This window comes from Somniosus microcephalus, chromosome 11 (assembly GCF_052327205.1).
Source record: "Somniosus microcephalus isolate GS21.2 chromosome 11, FLI_Smic_1.0, whole genome shotgun sequence".
NCBI lineage: Eukaryota > Metazoa > Chordata > Chondrichthyes > Squaliformes > Somniosidae > Somniosus > Somniosus microcephalus.
The window spans coordinates 172,025,591-172,045,027 of NC_140997.1; positions in this window are offsets into that span (position 1 = coordinate 172,025,591).

A 19,437-nucleotide genomic window follows, 5' to 3' on the forward strand; every position below is an offset into this window, starting at 1 on the left:
TTATGCCTCCGTGAAGCACCTTGGGACAATTTTTCTACATTAAAGGCAATATATAAATACAAATTGCTGTCACATTTATTTTTGCCATTTTTCCACAGCTCTTTTTAAATGCTGGGTTTTTAAGCAAAGTGTATTCAGACAATTAAAAAAAGGCACTGAGACCATAGCTTGAAATACTAATGAGCTAAGCTTCCCATATACTGCAAATAGAATCATAGAATGATACAGCACAGAAGGAGGCCATTTGGTCCATCGTGCCTGTGCCAGCTCTTTGAAAGAGCAATCCAATTAGTCCCACTCCTCTGCCCTTTCCTCATAGCCCTGCAAATGGTTCCCCTTCAAGTATTTATCCAATTCCCTTTTGAAAGTTATTATTGAATCTGCTTCCATTACCTTTTCAGGCAGTGCATTCTAGATCATAACAAATCACTGCGTAAAAAAAAATTCTCCTCATCTTACCTCTGGTTCAATTTGTTAGCCTGTCTTGGGCTTTCGGGAAACACCTCACACCTTTGTGTTCGGATGTGTCTGGTCAATTCTGGCTGTCAATTGAGAGATAAAATTAGAAACAGAGGCACATGCAGTCAGCCAAGTACAGCAAAGATTGCAAAGTCAGTCAGGTTTTAAACAAAAAGGTTAAGGTTGAGCTTTGGGCAATCCCAGATGTTTAGCATGCAGGCGGGCAACTGTGAAGTTGCACAGCTTAATCATATGTATCTCATAGCAATTTTTTCTCTGCTCTGCTCAGCTCTAATAGGTCCACTTCTAGAAATCAACGGGAATTCAAACATCTCACGCTGTAGTAAGATCACTGGATAATGTACCTCCTCTGGCTTTGTGAGGCTATATCATAAGAATCAAAGGACATAAGAATTAAGAGCAGGAGTAGGCCAAACGGCCCTTTGAGCCTGCTCCACTATTCAATAAGATCACGGCTGATCTTTGACCTCAACTCCACATTCCCACCCGATCCCCATACCCCTTGATTCCCCTAGAGTCCAAAAATCTATCCAGCTCAGCCTCGAATATGCTCAATGACTCAGCTTCCACAGCCCTTTGGGGTAATGAATTCCAAAGATTCACAACCCTCTGAGTAAAGAAATTCCTCCTCATATCAGTCTGAAATGGCCGACCACTTATCCTGAGACTTGCCCCCTAATTCTAGACTCTCCAGCCAGGGGAAACAGCCTCTCAGCATCGACCCTGTCAATCCCCCTCAGAATCTTATATGTTTCAATGAGATCACCTCTCATTCTTATAAGCTGTCCCAGGGATCAATCTAATGAACCTTCGTTGCACTGCCTCTAAGGCATGTATGCCCTTTTTCAGATAAGGAGATCAAAACTGTGCACAGTACTCCAGGTGTAGTCTCACCAGAGCCCTGTAAAATTGTAGCAAGACTTCCTTACTCTTGTACTGCAACCCCCTTGCAATAAAGGCCAACATGCCACTTGCCTTCCAAATTGCTTGCTGTACCTGCATGCTAACTTTCGGTGTTTCCTGTATGAGGACACCTAAATCTCTCTGAACACCAACAGTTAATAGTTTCTTAACATTTAAAAAATATTCTGTTTTTCTATTCTTCCTACCAAAGTGAATAACCTCACATTTCCCCACATTATACTCCATCTGCCACCTTCTTGCCCATTCACTTAACCTGTCTATATCCCTTTGCAGACTCTTTGGGCAGGATTTTCATTGGGCCATGGAGGCGGGATTGGAGGCGTGTGGGGGGTTAAAATCTCAAAATCGGGGGGCACAAACCCATCCCACCCCCAACCCACCTCCATGCCAGTTTCAAAGGAGGCGGATACCCGACCTGTGCTGGGACCCGCCTCCCCGAGGCAGGAAGGGGATTAGTGCCAATTAACTGCCTGTTAACAGGTAGTTAACAGGCAGTTTTTAGCCTAATCTCTATTTTTATTCCTGAAATGTGGGATTCCTGATGGCTCCAAACCATGCCAAGTTAGTGAGGCGGCTATCGGGCTGAAAGGCTTGGAGGGTTTGAGATGTCTGGTGTTCAGGTGAGTGATGGGTGCATGAGTGCAGAGGTAAGTGTGTTTGGTGTGTGTAAAGTGTTTAAAGAAGTTTTACTTACATTTACTTACCTTTACAGCCTTCCTTCCTTCAGGTCTCGGGAGTCCCTCATCTCACCGGCACAGAAAGCAGAATGGCCGCGAGCTGTCAAAAGTTGCAGCATTCAGCTTTCTGTTCTGGAGAGATCTCCAAATCAGCCTGAGAGGAAGGAATTAACTTGGAGTACAGATTGTCAGTGTTTGACAGCTTCAAAGAGCTGTAAAACGCTGATATTTCATTTGTCAAAAGCTCGTGACAGATGAAATGTCAATCTGTGAAGTCACCTGTTGCCGGGTGGCCCTTAATTGGCCTGCTGAGCCCGCGGGCTCAACAAGGTCAATCAAGTGAAAATCGCGTGGGTTGGCCACAACTCGATGGAGGCGGGACTACAACCCCGAAAGTTGTAGTCCCGCCTCCTACACGCCTCCAGTATCAAAATCCAGCCCTTTGTGTCCTCATCACAGCTTACTTTCCCATCTAGCTTTGTATCATCAAAAAACTTGGATACACTGGACTCGGTCCCTTCATCCACGTCATTAATATATATTGTAAATAGCTGAGGTCCAAGCACTGATCCTTGCGGCACTCCACTAGTTACAACCTGCCACTCTGAAAATGACTAGTTTATCCCTACTCTCTGTTTTCTGTCCATTAACCAATCCTCTATACATGTTAATGTATCACCCCCAACCCCATGAGCCCTTATCTTACGTAGCAACCTTTTATGTGGCATCTTATCGAATGCCTTTTGGAAATCCAAATATACTACATCCACAGGTTCCCCTTTATCTACCCTGCTAGTTACATCCTCAAAAAACTCTAATAAATTTGTTAAACACGATTTCCCTTTTATAAAACCATGTTGACTCTGCCTAATGATATTATGATTTTCTAAGTGCCCCATTACCACTTCCTTAATAATAGATTCCAGCATTTTCCCGATGACTGATGTCAGGCTAACTGGCCTGTTTTCTCTCTCCCTCCTTTCTTGAATAGCAGGGTTACATTTGTTACCTTCCAATCCGCTGCAACTGTTCCAAAATCTAGGGAATTTTGGAAGATCACAACCAATGCATCCACAATCTCAGCAGCCATCTCTTTCAGAACCCTAGGATGTAGGCCATCTGGTCCAGGGGATTTGTCGGCTTTTAGTCCCATTAGTTTTTCAAGTATACATACCATTTGCCTTCTTAACCGCCTGCTGCACCTGCATGCTTACCTTCAGCGACTGATGCACAAGAACACCCAGGTCTCTTTGCACTTCCCCTTCTCCCAATCTATTGCCATTCAAATAATAATCTGCCTTCCTGTTTTTGCCACCAAAGTGGATAACCTCACATTTATCCACATTATAGTGCATTTGCCATGTTTCTGCCCAATCACCCAACCTGTCCAAATCGTACTGGAGTTTCACGACATCCTCCTCACAGCATACACTCCCACCCAGCTTTGTGTCATCTGCAAATTTGGAGATATTACATCCAATTCCCTCGTCCAGATCATTAATATATATTGTGAACAGCTGGGGTCCTAGGACCGATCCTTGCAGTACCCCACTAGTCACTGCCTGCCACTCGGAAAACGACCCGTTTATTCCAACTCTTTGCTTTCTGTCCGCCAACCAGTTCTCTATCCAAGTCAATACCTTGCCCCCAATCCCATGTGCCTTAATTTTGCACGCTAATCTCTTATGCGGGACCTTATCGAAAGCCTTCTGAAAGTCCAAATACACCACATCCACTGGTTCTCCCTTATCTATTTTACCAGTTACATCCTCAAAAAATTCCAGTAGATTAGTCAAGCATGATTTACCTTTTGTAAATCCATGTTGACTTTGTCCGATCCTGTCACTGCTTTCCAAGTGCTCTGCTATTACATCTTTTATAATGGACTCTAGCATTTTCCCCACTACCGATGTCAGGCTTACCGGTCTATAATTCCCCGCTTTTTCTCTACCACCTTTTTTGAATAGTGGGGTAACATTAGCTACCCTCCAATCCATGGGTACTGTTCCAGAGTCTATCGAGTTCTGGAAGATGACCAGCAATGCATCTACTATTTCTAGGGCCACTTCCTTAAGTACCCTGGGATGTAGATTATCAGGCCCTGGGGATTTATCGGCCTTCAGTCCCATCAATTTTCCTAACACCATTTCCCTACAAATACTGATTTCTTTCGGGAGAGCTGAAATTGATGCCACAGAGATCGCTAGATCTTTGGGGGCAGCTTTCTTTGAGGTCAGTGATGGGCGCTGTCGCTTCGCTGCTGACTGCAAGCCTAAGCAAATTGCTTTTGATCCATGCTTGCAAACAGATCTCTGCCCTATGACTGTTTTAAATCTGATAAAGGCTGCAGATATAGTTAAATTATTCTACTTGACTTCACTGGGAAATGCACACAATCCAATCATTTGCTTCTGAAATTTTCTTGACATGTAGTGATGCCATTACTACCAATACTTTTCTACTGCAAAGGTCATTTACGACCTTGGCACCTTTGTGAGAATACCATGGCATGCTGGTGCATCAATACACTGTGACATGGAGTGGTCAGGTACAGATTCATGCTGGTTTATGCCCTGGTCAGTTCCTAAGCAGGTCTGCTGTCAGAGGGAGGTGATGAACATATATAAGATGCTTACCCATGGGGAGGAAAAGAGGGGACATCAGGCACCAGGTTAATTTGGGCACCTCTTCCAGCCAAAGAAAGAAAAACTTGTATATATGTAGTGCCTTTCATGTCCTCAGGACGTCCCAAAGCACTTTACAGCCAATTAAGTACTTTTGAAGTGTAGTCATTGTTATAATGTAGGAAACGCGGCAGCCAATTTGTGCACAGCAAGCTCCCATGAAGAGCAATGTGATAATGAACAGATAATTTTTTTTATTCATTCATGGGATGTGTGCATCACTGACAAGGCCAGTATTTATTGCCCATCCTTAGTTGCCCTTGAGAAGGTGGTGGTGAGCCGCCTTCTTGAACTGCTGTAGTCCGTGTGGTGAGGGTACTCCCACAGTGCTGTTAGGGAGGGAGTTCCAGGATTTTGACCCAGCGACGATGAAGGAACAGCGATATACTTCCAAGTCAGGATGGTGTGTGACTTGGAGGGAAACTTGGAGGTGGTGGTGTACCCATGTGTCTGCTGCCCTTGTCCTTCTAGGTGGTAGAGGTCGCGGGTTTGAGGGGTGTTGCCGAAGAAGTCTTGGCAAGTTGCTGCAGTGCATCTTGTAGCTGGTACACACTGTAGCCATGGTACGGCGGTGGTGGAGGGAGTGAGTGTTTAAGGTGGTTGATGGGGTGACAATAATGCGGGCTGCTTTATCCTGGATGGTGTCGAGCTTCTTGAGTGTTGTTGGAGCTGCACTCATCCAGGCAAGTGGAGAGTATTCCATCACACTCCTGACTTGTGCCTTGTAGATGGCGGAAAGGTTTTGGGGTGTCAGGAGGTGAGACAATCGCCGCAGAATACCTAGCCTCTGAACTGTTCTTGTTGCCACAGTATTTATGTGGCTGGTCAGTTTCTGGTCAATGGTGACCTCCCAGGATGTTGATGGTGAGGGATTCGGCGATGGTAATGCTGTTGAATGTCAAGGGGCAGTAGTTAGACTCTCGCTTGTTGGAGATAGTCATTGCCTGGGCAAGCCTGAATGTCGTCCAGGTCTTGTTGCATGCAGGCATAGACTGCTTCATTACCTGAGGAGTTGTGAATGGCACTGAACACTGTGCAGTCATCAGCAAACATCCCCATTTCTGACCGTATGTTGGAGGGAAGGTCATTGATGAAGCAGCTGAAGATGGATGGTCTAAGAACATAAGAACATAAGAAATAGGAGCAGGAGTAGGCCAATCGGCCCCTCGAGCCTGCTCCGCCATTCAATAAGATCATGGCTGATCTGATCCTAACCGCCAATCTACTATCACTGAACCATCTCCTGAATCTAACAGAATTAGACACACGAAATAGGAGCAGGATCAGGCTACATGGCCCCTGGGCCCGCTCCGCTACCCACAGGGCCATGACCGATCCGAACCTAGACTCATGTCCAAATTCCTGCCCGTTCCCCATAACCCTTTACTTCTAGGAAACTGTCTATTTCTGTTTTCAATTTATGTAATGATGTAGCTTCTACAGCTTTTTGGGGCAGCATATTCCATGGACCTACCACCCTCTGACTGAAGTAGTTCCTCCTCATCTCAGTTTTGAAAGAGCAGCCCCTTATTCTAAGACTATGCCCCCTAGTTCTAGTTTCACCCATCATCGGGAACATCCTCCCCGCATCCACCCGATCCAACCCCTTCACAATCTTATATGTTTCAATAAGATCGCCTCTCATTCTTCTGAACTCCAATGAGTAGAGTCCCAATCTACTCAACCTCTCCTCATATGTCCATCCCCTCATCCCCGGGATTAACCGAGTGAACCTTCTTTGTACTGACTCAAGAGCAAGTATGTCTTTTCTTAAGTATGGACACCAAAACTGTATGCAGTATTCCAGGTGCGGTCTCACCAATACCTTGTACAACTGAAGCAATACCTCCCTATTTTTATATTCTATCCCCCTAGCAATGAAAGCCAACATTCCATTGGCCTTCTTAATCACTTGCTGCACCTGCATACTAACCTTTTGAGTTTCGTGCACCAGGACCCCCAGATCCCTTTGTACTTCAGTACTTTCCAATTTCTTGCCATTAAGATAATAACTTGCTCTACGATTTTTCCTGCCAAAGTGCATAACCTCACACTTTCCAGTATTGTAGTCCATCTGCCAAATCTCTGCCCACTTACTTAGCCTGTCTATGTCCCCTTGCAGGTTTTTTATGTCCTCCTCACTCACTACTTTCCCTCCCATCTTAGTATCATCTGCAAACTTTGATATGTTACACTCGGTCCCCTCCTCCAAATCGTTAATATAGATTGTAAAGAGTTGGGGACCCAGCACTGACCCCTGTGGAACACCACTAGTTACTGATTGCCAGTCTGAGAATGAACCATTTATCCCAACTCTCTGCTTTCTGTTAGATAGCCAATCCTCTATCCATGCCAGAATATTACCCCCAATCCCGTGATTTTTTATCTTAAGCAATAATCTTTTGTGTGGCACACCTTGTCAAATGCCTTTTGGAAGTCTAAATACACTACGTCCACTGGTTCCCCTTTATCCACCCTATATGTTACTTCCTCAAAGAACTCCAGCAAATTTGTCAAACATGACTTCCCCTTCATAAAACCATGCTGACTTTGTCCTATTAAATTATGATTATCCAAATGTCCTGTTACTGTCTCCTTAATCATGGACTCCAATATTTTACCAACCACAGATGTTAGTCTAACTGGTCTATAGTTTCCAGCCTTCTGTCTACTGCCCTTTTTAAATAAGGGCGTTACATTAGCAGTTTTCCAGTCTGCCGGGACCTTTGCTGATTCCAGGGAGTTTTGGAAAATTATTACCAATGCATCCACAATCCCTACCGCCACTTCCCTCAAGACCCTAGGATGTAAGCCATCAGGTCCAGGTGATTTATCCGCCTTGAGTCCCATTATTTTACCGAGTACCACTTCCTTAGTGATTTTGATCGTGTTTAGCTCCTCCCCCCCATAGCCCCCTGTTTGTCCAGTGTTGGGATATTCTTAGTGTCTTCTACTGTAAAGTCTGTTTTAGTAATGTTGGTTGAGTTATAAATATTGGCCAGGACACCAGGGAGAACTTCCCTGCTCTTCGAATAGTGCTGTGTGATCTTTTATGTCTACCTGAGAGGACAGACAGGGCCTCGGTTTAACGTCTCATCCTGGTGATTCCCCGGCTGCTTTTTACCTTTTCCTTTTGACACAAGTACCTCAGCCAAGCAGCTATTCTTCATTTGTGAGCGTAGATACTAAGGCCTAGAAATTCAGTATAGCCACTTTTGGGGCGGTAAAGTCGGGCGGGCACTAAAGTTTGCGCCCGGCGCAAAGTCGATGGCACTTCGCCGATATTCAGTAGCTTCGCCCTAAGAGGTTGCTTGAGCGCTAAAACTGGCGATGCACGCCTATCTTTAGGCGCTAAGCCGGCGGTGCTGAGGGATAGCGCCGAGGCCGGGCGCAGCGCAGGTGCGGTCATTTCTTGATTGACAGCAGACACCATGGCGCCGGCCAGCTCTTAAAGGGGGAAGGGTCGACTTGCTCTGCTGCAACGGCCTGCACACTGCAGCCTTCCAGCTTGGCCTGAACACTGCTGGTGATCAGAAGGAGCCATGGCAACGGTACAGAAGGCCCGTGAGCGTGCCCTGCGCTTCTCAGCCCATGACTTGAAGGTGATGGTGAGGGCCTTGGAGAAGAGACAGCACATCTTGTTCCCGGACACTGGCAGGAAGCCTCCCACCAGCGTCTATAGGAAAGCCTGGAGGGAGGTCGCCCGCTGGGTGTCGGCCACCGGCGATGCCCCCAGGGACAATGTCCAATGCCGGAAGAAGTTTAATGACCTGACCAGGATTGTCAGGGTGAGTACCCTTTCCAGTCTCCTCCTCATCCTTGCATGTACACCTGGCATGATGGGCAAAGGGACCTGAAAGCCCTAATGGCCAGCCCTCAGCCAGCAGCTATGGGACAGTCATGAACATCAATTGCACATTCTGCACTTTACACCATGGGAGGCAGTGCACACCACATCAGGGCTACACACTGGCCAAGCTATTCCATCATGGGAGGCAGCGCACACCACATCAGGGCTACACACTGGCCAAGCTATTCCACCATGGGAGGCAGCGCACACCACATCAGGGCTACACACTGGCCAAGCTATTCCACCATGGGAGGCAGTGCACACCACATCAGGGCTACACACTGGCCAAGCTATTCCACCATGGTAGGCAGCGCACACCACATCAGGGCTACACACTGGCCAAGCTATTCCACCATGGGGGGCAACGCACACCACATCAGGGCTACACACTGGCCAAGCTATTCCACCATGGGAGGCAGTGCACACCACATCAGGGCTACACACCGTACTTACAGGCCGTCCTTTCTCTTGCAGGCAAAACTTGCCAACAACCGAAGGCACCAGGAGCAGACCGGGGGAGGCCGCCCCCAGATCCAGGAGCTCACTCCCCTGGAGGAGCGCGTGAGTCGCCTCATGGGACCCCGGGTGATTGGGCCCGTCGCCTGTGGAGATGCCGACCCTCTTCTGGGCCACAATGGTATGGACATCACCTTTTGGACCTCTCTCGTCGCACTTGCGCAGCCGATCTACCTCCTTTGCCATTGTCCGACCAATGCGCTGAATGCCACCAGTCATGCCTCCCTCGCTGACGCCCTCTCCTCACTCTAAAGCTACTCTTGTGCCTTCCTGCTTTCAGCTGGTGACGAGGAGCTCCCTGAAGCTGCCAGTGACAGCCCCTCCGAGGAGGAGGAGGAGGAGGAACAGGAAGGCAGACCATCAGGGCAGCAGTCAGGTGCGGCTGCAGATGCCGAAGTAGTGGACACGTCTTCCCTGGAGGAGAGCCTGGAGGAAGTGTCGGAGGGGAGTGGAGCTGCTGGGACCAGTGGCGTCCAGCAACCCAGGAGGGCTGCGGTTGGTCCGCGGCCTTCCCCCCAGAGGGGGGAAGGATCGGAGGGGAGTGCAGTTGCTGGGCCCAGTCACCGCCGGCAATGTGGCACGGGTCAGGCAGCTCTGCCCCCTGCTCCCCAGTGGGAGAGTCTGGACTCCAGTCCGGCCACGTTCAACTCAGAGGAGGCACGCCACCTCGATCAAATGGCCCAGGATTCGGATCGCCGGCACACCGAGCTGATGGGGGTAGTGGCACGGATGCCTGAGGCGATCGAGTCCCTGGCTAGTAGTGTGCGCGAGTTCGGGGCCTCACATGCCGCGAGTGGCCGGCTGATCAGTGATGCCGTCCAGACAGTGGCTGCTCTGTTGCGGTCACAGACCAGGGCAACAGGGGCACTGACTGCTGCCACATGCGCTGCGTCAGCCAGGCATCGCCTGGACACCCGCCGCGCTGCAGCAGCACAGCGGGCTGCCCTTCGGCAGATTGGTGCGCATGCTGCAGTGCGGGCCCGGGCGAGTGCCAGAGTGCCACATCACCAGCCAGGGCCTACCATCCGCCAGATTGCACACATTCCTACAGCCGTCACCGCCACTCCCCCAGTGGCGCCTCAACGGCAAGTGGCTGGGAATGATGTTGGCCAGGCACAGCTGCGCCAATCACCAGCCGGCCCCTCGAGGGCCAAACCCCATCTAGGCCGCCCCCCAAGGGCATCTGCCGGAAGGACATCTGACCCTCAGAAGCCTTCCCCCAGCCTCGCAGCAGCCACTGGGCAGAGCTTGCGGAGGAGCAGCAGGCCGGGCAGGGGCCCCAAAAGGCTCGACAAGGTCTCGCCCTCGTGGCCCAATAAGTAGACGGTGTGGCCAAGTGTTATTTTATATGGCGATGCCTATGTTTCTTTTGGGGATGGTTGTTTTGTTTCTGGGGATGTTTTTTGGGTTAAGGCCGAGGATGAAGGCCATTTTTGTCCAAATGTTCAGTTATTCCTCCCCAGGTTGTGGGAGTGAGTCATTTGATGTACTGTTTTTTGGGGCCGTTAAATGTTTCTGGGTTTCATGTGGGAAGGGGTTTCATTGGTCTAAAATAAAGATTTCTCTTTATTCAGAGAGTGTCCATGTTTGTTGCTGTAAGTGTTTGTTGCCTTCGCCGGCTGAGGGCTTGCGGAGCGGCTGTGTTCATGTTCCTTCATGGCCACAAGGCATTCCCTGACAGGGGGCTTAGAAGTGACGTTCAATAAGCCGCCGACGGACGGCCCTTGGACCTTCTCACTCCCTCCTGGGATGGTACTCCTCCTCCTCCTGCTCCTCCTCCTCATGCTCCTCCTGCTCCTCCTCCTGAGGTGGTGGTCCAACGTGAGGTGGCAGTGCCTGAGTCCTGCGGTGAGCCAGGTTGTGCAGCATGCAGCAAACAACGACGAATTGGGACACTCGGTCCGGGGAATACTGCAGAGGTCCGCCGGAACGATCCAGGCAGCGGAACCGCTGCTTGAGGACGCCAATTGTTTGCTCGATTATGTTCCTGCTCGCTTGATGACTCTCGTTGTATGCCTCTTCAGCAGGGGTCCTGGGCGCGCGGAGCGGGGTCATGAGCCAGGTACACAAAGGATAGCCTTTGTCCCCGAGAAGCCATCCTCTTGGGGGAGGCTGTGCCTCGAACATGTCACGCACAGTTGTCTGCCGCAGGATAAAGGCATCGTGGCTGCTGCCTGGAAAGCGGGCATTGACAGCTAGGATGCGCTGCTTGTGGTCACACACCAGCTGCACATTGAGGGAATGGTAGCCCTTCCGGTTGCGGTAATCCTCGGCATGCTCCACAGGTGCCCGCAAAGCCACATGCGTACAGTCAATGGCGCCCTGCACCAAGGGGAAGGCCGCGAATCTTGCAAATCCCAGTGCACGCTGATGCTGCCTCTCCAGGGCCATGGGGAAGGAGATGAATTGGCGTCTCCTTCTGAAAAGGGCATCGGTCACCTGGCGGATGCAGCAATGCACGGCGAACTGGGATATGTTAGCAATGTCCCCAGCAGCGGATTGGAAGGAGCCGGTGGCATAGAAGTTCAAGGCCACCGTCACCTTCGCCTCCACCGATAGAGACGTCCTGCTCCTGAGCTTTGGACGCAGATCTCTGCGAAGCAGATGGCAGATCTCTCCAACCACCTCCTTTCGGAATCTCAGCCTTTTTACACATCGCGCGCCACTCATGTTGAAGTAGGAGCGCTGCTGGCGGTATGCCCTGACTGGGTAAGGCCTATGTTGCTGACGCCTGTTGCCCCCTCTGCGTCTAGCCAGGGCTGCCCCTCTCACACCGCGTCTGCGAGCCCTACGGACATGACGCTGAAACTCAGCGTTGGCACCCCATGCAGCCCCCATAATATGCTGCCAAACAGTCTAATATCCAAGAGGCCACTTGCAACGCTCTGGCCTGAAGCCAAAAATACCTGAGCTAGTGTTGGCCCAAACCAGAAAGCTGTCTTCCTTGGTCTCTCTCCAGAAATCCGTTGCACAAGAGTGTTTGCTGCAAAATGCCTGCCCTTTATAGTGCAGGGTAAGTGCCTTTTAATTTACGCTCCCCGGGGCCCGCGTCGGCTCTGTTGCGTTCCACTAAACAAGCGTGCGGGCCGCCGGCCGCTCAATGGGGCGGTCCCACTGAAGTTCTGGATCGGGGCGCGCAAAGGGCGTTGCACGAGGATATGACGTCATTTTCTGCGCGCGCAGGTGAGCGCGTGCTAAACTTTGCGCTGGCGCTAAATGTCTACTTAATTTGGGGCGAGGCGCAGATCGCGCTGTGCCCGGACGCTACACGCATAGCGCCCGAAATTCACTTCTCTTAAGGCGCTAACGGCTGGCGCAAGCAACTGAATTTCTAGGCCTAAGTGTTGGTGGGCTATTTGCCTCTGGAGAAAATCAATTTGATTCCCAATTGTATCCTCGCCTGACATCCACACATGCATTTTCCACCTGAGGTCACTGCACAGAGGTCAAAAGTGAAAGTCATGCCTGGTTTTCCCCTCTATGGCCTGGGTTACTGAGTCCAATTGTAGTACCTTAATGACTGCCCTGACTGAGATCAGCTAAGACAACATAGACTGAGGATCAAAGCTGGAGCCTTCTGGTCTGTATGGCTCAGTACCACATCATGTGGTACTTTTTATCCACTGTGTCACTGGGAAGCTGTTTTGTTTTAGTTGGACATTAGGTGACAGCTAATTCAAAGAAGGACAGTGTGATACATTTCAAAGGATTTCCTCTTCTGCAAAGAGTACCAGAAAGTTTGGCTTGTTGCATGCACCTCAATAGCACCACATGTGGAATAAATCTCTTGCAAGATAGATCAAATAGCAAAGGCTGAAATGTATTTTTTAAAAACTCAATCATCAGCCATCAATAATAGCTGCAATGATAAGACACTGAGCTCTTGACTAGGAGACCCAAGTCTTAACTGGTATTTACACATGGGCTTCCCCTAAAGAAGGGGTTTACAGAGGGATAACCATTCCTGAATTGGATTGTCTCAGAGAAGTTGGAATGGGGTGGGGTGGGTGGGGAGAACCAGAAGACTAGTGGAAACATCTGATGTGGTCAGGATATATTCTTGGGCATGTATGTTTAATGTATTACAATTTGGCCTTGCTCACAATATCTTTTTCTCATTCTCACCACAAAGGGCAGCTTGGATAAGTGAGCCCACACTGATCATAATCTGGATCCATCTTCTGTGTTTAGCGTAAGGGATAGTGTCACAGGGCAAACAATCCTCCCTCTTATTGCAAACTTGCTACTGAATAATACATAGGACTCCACTGTGTCTCCCATCACTTCAGAAAATGAATAACATCAGCCATGGTTGACATGTTTTTTAACAGGTTAAACTATTAAGCAGACTTTTGTTCACAATTAGAATTATTTACAAACGGGATAGGTGAGATCCTGAACAGTATCTGATACCATAACTGAACAGGTATAACTATCAGGAAAGACTGAACAGGCTGGGGCTCTTTTCTTTAGAAAAGAGACGACTGAGGGGTGACCTAATAGAGGTCTTTAAAATTATGATAGGGTAGACATAGAGAAGATGTCTCCACTTGTGGGGAAATTCAAAACTAGGGGCATAAATATAAGGCAGTCACTAATAAATCCAATAAGGAATTCAGGAGGATTGTTTTTACCCAGAGAGTGGTTAGAATGTGGAACTTGCTACCACGTGGAGTAGTTGAGGCGACTAGCATAGCTGCATTTAAGGGGATGCTAGATAAGCACATGAGGGAGAAAGGAATAGAAGGATATGCTGATAGGGTTAGATGAAGTTGAGTGGGAAGAGGCTCGTGTGGAGCATAAACACCGGCATAGACCAGTTGGGCCGAATGGCCTGTTTCTGTGCTGTAAATTCTATGTAATTCTATGCAGTACAATACAGTATGTAGTGCAGTGCTCAGAATCTGGAAAATATTTCCAAGGGGTTAATTCAAAACAAACCACACAGGCAAGTGCCTTTGGATTTTATTTACAGTAATTGAGTTAAAGTATTTTTCTGAATTCTCAGTGGAAACAGGCTCTGCCTTTGTATAAATTATGTAAGCATAATCTTATGGAGACTAATTATCCCTATATACCATGTTGAGAAAATATGCTGACTTTTATTGAGCTGCTTAAAACTGACATTTAAAAACTTAGTGACAAACAGAGAAACCTTTAATTAAAAATTAATTTTTTTAGTAACTGTTCCAAGTAATACCTGATCAATAAAGTGACTGGACTGGGCAATGCAGTTGGCTAGTGAACAATGTCCTAGTACCTAGGTTAGAACACAGCATGGACTGATGGGATGAAAGTCTCCTCTCACTGCAAGCTGTAAAAGTCCTAAGAAAATGGGGTTGGACATATCATTACAGTTTCTGATACGCACAAGCCTACAGCATAAAACTAGGCACAGTTGGTCTTAATTGTCCGTCTTATTGAAGGTCCTTTAAGTTTCTTTGGGCTGGTAGCCCTGGTTTGAGAGAGCAACTGATGCGTACCAGTCCCTCGCGTTTACATGCTTGAATGAAGCAGGCCTCTTTGTAGGTTTGCTTTGGAATAAGAGTCTTTCTTAATCATGTATGTGCAAGCGTGCATGCATGAAGTATGTCATAGAGTCATAACTGCACAGAAGGAGGCCATTCGGCCCATCGAGTCTGTGCCTGCTCTCTGTAGAGCAATCCAGTCAGTCCCATTCCCCTGCTCTATCCCCGCAGCCCTGCAAGTTTATTTCCCTCAAGTGCCTATCCAGTCTCCCCTTGAAAACATTGAGTGTCTCTGCTTCCACCACTTCCGTCGGCAGCGAGTTCCAGGTCCTCACCACTCGCTGCGTAAAAAAGATTTTCCTCATGTCTCCCCTGTATCTATTGCCCAAAACCTTAAATCTGTGTCCCCTAGTCCTTGTACCATCAACTAGCAGGAACAGCCTTTCCCCGTCTAGCCTATCCAAACCCGTCATAATCTTGTTCACCTCTATCAAATCACCCCTCAACCTCCTTTGCTCTAATGAAAACAAATCCAGTTTCTCCAACCTGTCCTTGTAGCTAAGATCCCCATCCCCGGAACCATTCTGGTAAATCTCCTCTGCAGCCTCTCAAGGGCCTTCACATCCTTCCTAAAGCATGGTGACTTGAACTGGATGCAATACTCCAGTTGTGGCCTAACCAGCGCTTTTTAAAGGTTCAGCATAACTTCTCTACTTTTGTACTCAATACCTCTATTTATGTCTGCAGAGTCTAAAAATATGACATTTTTATGTAACCACCATACTAAATCTGACTTGGGGTGTTTAGCGAGCAGGCTCAGGAGCTCCGGGAACTGGTAGCAGATCAGGATATCCAGTAAAAACCAGGGCTGTGAAATTCCCCTGCTTACGGGCAGCTGTTAAGGCCTGTTTCGGCCAAAAAATGGCAGCCCTTGCCACCACGGGTTCTGCGACCACCTCAGGAGGAGGAAGAAGGGAGGAGGCAGGCAGCAAATCCCCGTTCCGGACAGGCTGTCCATGAGTGCATCATCAGACTCCGGTTCTGCAGCAAAGTCTCCTCCAACACAGTAAGTTTCTGCTGACATAGTTGTCCTCCGCCTGCCTGTTGCTGCTCTCGCCGGTTGTGAGCCAACTCGGCCTGCAAGAGAAAGGGAAGTGTGTCAGTGAGTGTGCTGCAATGTGTTTGGGTGATGTGCCTGTCATGGTTGAATAGCAGACATCGTGTACAAAGTGTGAGATGTGGGTGTAAGGCTGGCAGCAGTTGTAAGTGTGTGAGGGTGATGCGAAACTTTGATTGTGAGGAATGAGTCGTGATTGCTAGAGATTGTTGCTCGGTGAGTGATAGGGGTGTGGTACATTGAGCAGTGTGTGAGGCTAATGGTGCAGTTGGTGGGATATGGCATTTGAAGAAGCATTCACTCACCTTATGTGAGGTCGTTAAACCTCTCTGGCACTGGATTCAGGTCCTGGCAGAAACACTGGTGGCACTGAAGACTTGCATAATCTCCTCCCACTGCCTTCTGATGGTGTATCTCAAAGGCCTCCTTCTCCCCTGTCTTATGTTCATTAATAAATAGACATTCTTATTATGAACACAGCTAGCTTTTGCTAGACACTTTATTGAGCACATGTGGACTAGGTACAGTATCTGTAGAGGCATCCATCTTGACTGCTGCCTTGTGGGTAGCCTAGTGCCTCATGGGTAATGTAGTCTTAATATACATACAGCTGGGTAGTGTAGTCTTATATACATACAGCTATATACAGCTCTACACAGCTCTACGGTTCCACCTAGTGTCCACTATAGAATGACATGTTCTTGATCATTACATCCCCCTTTCTTTGAGGTTTAACAAAATCAATATCAATCAACTTTCAAGAAAACAATAAAGATAATATCAGTAACACTTTTGTTAGTGCTCTATAAACATAAACATTTTCAAAACAGTCAACACATTTTCAAAGCTTTACATTGTACTCATAGATTAAGTCTATCAGGCTTTTTTACTTCATGTGTGGATCTTCTCAACACGGGTAAGTCTGATGTGTCTTCATGAGATTGTTCTGGCGGTGAATGACAAGATGCAGTTGCGGCATTGTCATCAATCTGGTCTTGAATAGTCTCTTGTGTTTTTAGGAGGGAACGGCGGTTCCTCCTGAGAATCTGTCCTTCCTCAGTTCTAACAGCGTATGACCTTTGTCCTACTTCCTCAAGAACTGTAGCTTTCCTGTTCCATGCATCTGGATCCTCAATCCTGACAACATCATCCCTTGTCAATGGTTTTATAGTTTTGGATGACTTGTCATAGTATGATTTCTGTTTCAGCTTTAACAGTTGAAGTCTCTGTCTCAGTTCCTCACTTTGCTGTTCTTTTGCACAGCAGGGTAGCGTGGTGCGCAACTTGCGACCCATTAGTAGCTCAGCACGTGAAGAACCACAGTCTAAAGGTGAGGCTCGGTAGCTCAGCAGGGCGAGATAAGGATCAGACTTGCTTTCTGTCGCTTTCTTCAGTAGCTGCTTGAGAACTTGAACACCTTTCTCTGCCTTACCATTTGACTGGGCATACAAAGGACTGGATGTGATGTGCTGAAAGTCATAATGTGCTGCAAACTGTTGCCACTCCTTACAGTTGAAGCACGGACCATTGTCGCTAACGGCAATCCTGGGAATTCCATGTCTGGCGAAGATGGATTTCACATGCATTATGACACTGCTTGCTGTGGTGCTTGAGAGCAGCGCCATCTCAGGATAGTTAGAATAGTAGTCAATCACTATTAGATAGTCTTTACCATTTAAATGAAAAAGGTCCATACCAACCTTTTGCCATGGTGCTGTTGGTATGTCAGCTACTATCATTGTTTCCTTTGCTTGTTTGTTTTGGTGTTTCTGACATGTCTCACATTTGCCTATCATGTTCTCAATGTCCTTATTTATGCCAGGCCAATAAACAGTGTCTCTTGCTCTCCTTTTGCATTTTTCAATTCCGAGGTGTCCCTCATGAATCCTTTTGAGCATGTCTTGACATAGAGCCTGTGGAATGACTATTCTGTTCTGTTTTAGTAATAGTCCACTTGCGACACTCAATTCTGACCTTATGTGAAAATATTTTGGACAGGAACCTTTTGGCCAACCATGATGAATGTTCTCTATTATTGTTTGTAATACTGTATCTTTTACTATTTCTTCTGCTATTTGCTTTGATTTTGTGTCTGACACAGGCAGCGCAGCAGTGACCATACTCACATGAACATCCACGTCTTCTTCAGTAGAGCTCACATGACTCATTGTGGGTGCTCGGGATAGTGCATCTGCTAACACTATGTATTTGCCTGGTGTGTAGATCAGTTCAAAGTCATATCTTTGCAGCTTCATCATGAGTCGTTGAATCCTTGGAGACATCTCATTCAGGTTTTTTTTTTATGATGGCAACCACAGGGCTGTGGTCTGTCTCAACTGTGAAGGTGGGAAGTCCATATATGTAGCCATGAAACTTTTCTAGTCCAACTACCAAGCCTAGACATTCCTTTTCAATCTGGGCGTATAGACACTCAGTATCAGTCATAGACCTGGAGGCATAGGCAACAGGCTTCCAATCTTCACCCTCTGCTTGTAGCAAGACCGCACCTAGGCCATCTTTTGATGCATCCATTGACACTTTGATTCTTTTTGTTGGGTCAAAGAAGGTGAGTAAAGGTGTGGTTGTCAGCACTGTTTTGAGGTTTATCCACTCTTGTTCATGTCTTTCTGCCCATGCGAACTCATTTGTTTTATGTAGCAGGTCTCGCAGACAGGCTGTCTTGGCTGACAAGTTAGGAATGAACTTTCCAATGAAGTTTATCAACCCATGATGCGTAGCACTCCTTTTTTGTCAGTGGGTTGGGGCATTTTGAGTATGGCGTTTACTTTTTCCATATCTGGCTCTATTCCTTTACCAGATAGATTATCTCCTAGGAAAGTGACTTCCTGGACGCCAAACTGACACTTGGCTTTGTTGAGCTTCAGTCCATTCTGGCGTATGCTCTGTAGCACTTTAGTCAGTCTCTCATTGTGTTCTTTCAGTGTGGAGCCCCAGATGATGATGTCATCAACATAGACCCGAACTCCTTCCAGACCTTCAATTATGTGTTCCATCGCTCTATGAAAGATTTCAGATGCAGATATTATCCCGAAAGGCATTCTGAGGAAACAATACCTGCCAAATGGTGTGTTGAAGGTACAGTATTTAGTGCTCTCTTCATCCAGTTTTAGTTGCCAAAATCCTTGTGAGGCATCGAGCTTTGTAAAGTATCTGGCACCTGACATTTCACTGGTGATTTCTTCTCGCTTGGGAATCTGGTAGTGTTCACGTTTTATGTTTGCATTTAAGTCCTTTAGATCCATGCATATTCTTAGATCATTGTTCTTTTTCTTTACACATACCATGGAGTTAACCCAGTCTGTTGGCTCTTCGACTTTCCTGATGACTCCTAGTGTGGTCATTTTGTCCAGTTCATTCTTGAGCCGGTGACGCAGGGGTGCTGGAACTCTTCGTGGAGCATGTACCACTGGCTGAGCATCCTCCTTTAGCTGGATCTTGAAAGTGAATGGTAGAACTCCAAATCCTTTGAACACATCCCGGAAATTATTCACTACAGAATCCACCGAGTCATCTGGTCTGCTTATGGCACAGTTTATACAATAGACTCTCTTGACCAGTTCTAAGTCCTCAGAAGCTTTGTCACCCAGTAGTGAATCAAGTCTTTCAGCCACAACAGAAAACATGAGATGATGCACTTTGTCTTTGACTGTCACTTTAAGTCTGCACACACCTAAGCTATCTATTTTCTGTCCATTATAGT